The following is a 2652-nucleotide window of genomic DNA, read 5'->3' on the forward strand; positions in this document are numbered from 1 at the left end:
CTGTACTGAGAGGGGTGGCCTCCTATGGTGCATGTGTCCTGGTTTCTCAATATGTCTGAAATGAGCTGACCACAAAAGCCAAAGACATTTGATATAGAGAATCGTTGCCCTCAAGGTATATCTAGTAAAATTTAGAACTTAACTGCTACTTAAGACTTATTAAAGATTTGACTAAGAGGAATCATATTTACTAAAAGACAGCCCAATAACTATCCATTCATTCATTTATAAGCTATCATGGATTAGTCAGGGCAGCAAAGAGCTGTATACTACTATCACAACCTCCATATTTTGTATCTAAACCTACTCACTTGCACATTATACTGGCCATTGGCCAATATTGAGAGGCATATAAAACATCCCTAGGAAAGCCTGTGTGTGCTGTGTTTATGATCATAACTTATGAGACCACTGTTCACTGTGTTCCAAAGTGCCTTGAGGACAATCCATAGGAAAATTTCTCTGGTCTCAGCACAGTGATGGTTGGGGTTCTCCGAGCATTGGTCTTCCTTTATCTAATGGGCACTGGTGTGCTCCAGGCATTTCTTTTTAGTAAGTACAAATAAAATCATGATTTTATTAAGACCCAAAATCATGATTTCCCAAGCCTCTTGCAATTAGGACAACCAATTCCCCTCCACAGACATTTCTGGAATTACCCAAGGATACTGACATGCATGATTCAAGTCCCCCTCAGCTCAGTGCTGTGCTAGTAAATGTGGAACCACCAGCTCTCTGGAGGAAAAAGCTATACATTTGCAGCATTTGCTAATTTTCTTGGTGTAAATACTCCCACTATGGTCAAAATGATGTCACTGAATATGAGGCTGGAAAGAGATGTATAAGTAGTACATCATTATACAGTATTTACACCATACAGATACAACAGATGTGAACAACCTCTCTCGCGGCCTCCAATCTTTTTGGCACCAGGGACCGGTGCTCCTATGAGAATCTAATGCCTGATGATCTGAGGTGGAGCTGAGGCGGTGATGCTAGCGCCGGATCCCTTTTCTAAGTCTTACCATATGTCCAAAAAAGAGTGGGAGGTAGTTTCCTACATGCATACAATCAGAACCACTACTTGCCAGTCCCCTGCTCCAAAGTCTGCTAATCTCCAGGTTTGGGTGCTCCAAAGGGCTGCTGCCCACCACCGTGCCTGGTCCAACCAATGTCTCCTACCCCACTGGCAGCCTTCTCATGTGTCTGTTCCAAGCTGCTGGCTTCCCTAACTGATGACCTCTACTCTGCCCACTGGCCACTGCTTACACTTAGGCCAAGAGCCTCCTCAGTGGGGCTTGTCAGTATCTGCCAAGCGGGCCTTCTCTCTCCTTTGTACCCACCTACTCTTGAACCTTATGATGGCTCTGATAGCCTCTATTGCTGCTGCTACTTGCAGCATTGTCTTCTCCAGCCTCCAGATCTCCACTTCTTACCTCTTCCTCTGTCCTCAATTTCTCATCCATGTTTTAAAGTCCAAATAAACTTTGAAAACTGAGTTTCACATAAATGTGACACCAAAATTCAGTTAACAAAGGATAAAATAAAAAAGAAGTATGATCCGTTTCATAAAAAGAAGTATATATACATACATATGCGTGTGTGTGTGTATATATATTCCCCCACATTTCTCCAGAATATATACATATCTACCTCAGGGCTGGTGTAAGGATTGAGATAACACAGGTGTAACATTTAAAACAGTGTCAGAGCATGTACAGGTATCTCAATAAATATTGCTATTATTAATGAAACATGAGTGGAGAAGCACTGCCTTGAGCTTAGGATAGCATCTTGTGTGAATTTCTGGACAAAGTCGGAGGAATGAATAAAAGACGTGTGGTCTGAACACCTCCTAGAACAGGCCAGAAACTCTGGCTTGTCCAGATCCTTTGCGTGGCTACTCTTCCTCCTGCCTTTCCAGAGGCAGAATTAACATAGTGGAAAGAAGAGATGGGCAACCAACCTTCTGAGCTTTTGTTTCTTTGTCCCTCTCTTTCATGTGCAAGATATTTGGTGAGTTTACCTTGGAGGTCACAGTCGAGTGTAGCAGATAAATGGGCGAACAATTACAAGGTAGATGAGTAAGCAATATAATGGAGGTGTGAACACAAAAGCACCGTGGAAAAACAGGATCCACAGAGCGGATGGAAATATAAGATATGTGAAAGCGTTATACAGAAAGGAGAGAGCAGTACCCATGTAAAACATTATTGTTGCTGATCTGGGGTCCGCTGTAACTTGTCATCCAGGAACGCTTGGGCAACTAGTCTCGTGGAAAGATAGCCTATGAAACCCTTTATTAACGATGTCACAGTTTTCCAGCAGAGCAACCCCTTCTCGCTTCCAAACACACAAACCCCAGTTTCGAACATGGGCAATGCAGTCCGCGTTTCCCGGTTCACAGAAAGAAGAATTACTTGCAAAACCAGGGAATGAAGCCAAGGAAAGACAAGCGAGGCGGGAGGGGCACCGCTCTGTCTGCGGAGCGCCGGAGCCCGAGCAGCTGGCAAGCGGGAAGGTCAGCGCTGCCTACGCTCGCTCTGTGTAATGGGAGCTCCTTCGGCGCAGCCAACCCCGGGCGCCTTCGGGGCGCCTGCGCTGCCCGGGCGATGGCGCGCAGGGGAAGTGGCCAGAGAGGGCGACGCACCT

Source organism: Pteropus alecto, unplaced genomic scaffold, assembly GCF_000325575.1.
Source record: "Pteropus alecto unplaced genomic scaffold, ASM32557v1 scaffold61, whole genome shotgun sequence".
NCBI classification, from domain to species: domain Eukaryota; kingdom Metazoa; phylum Chordata; class Mammalia; order Chiroptera; family Pteropodidae; genus Pteropus; species Pteropus alecto.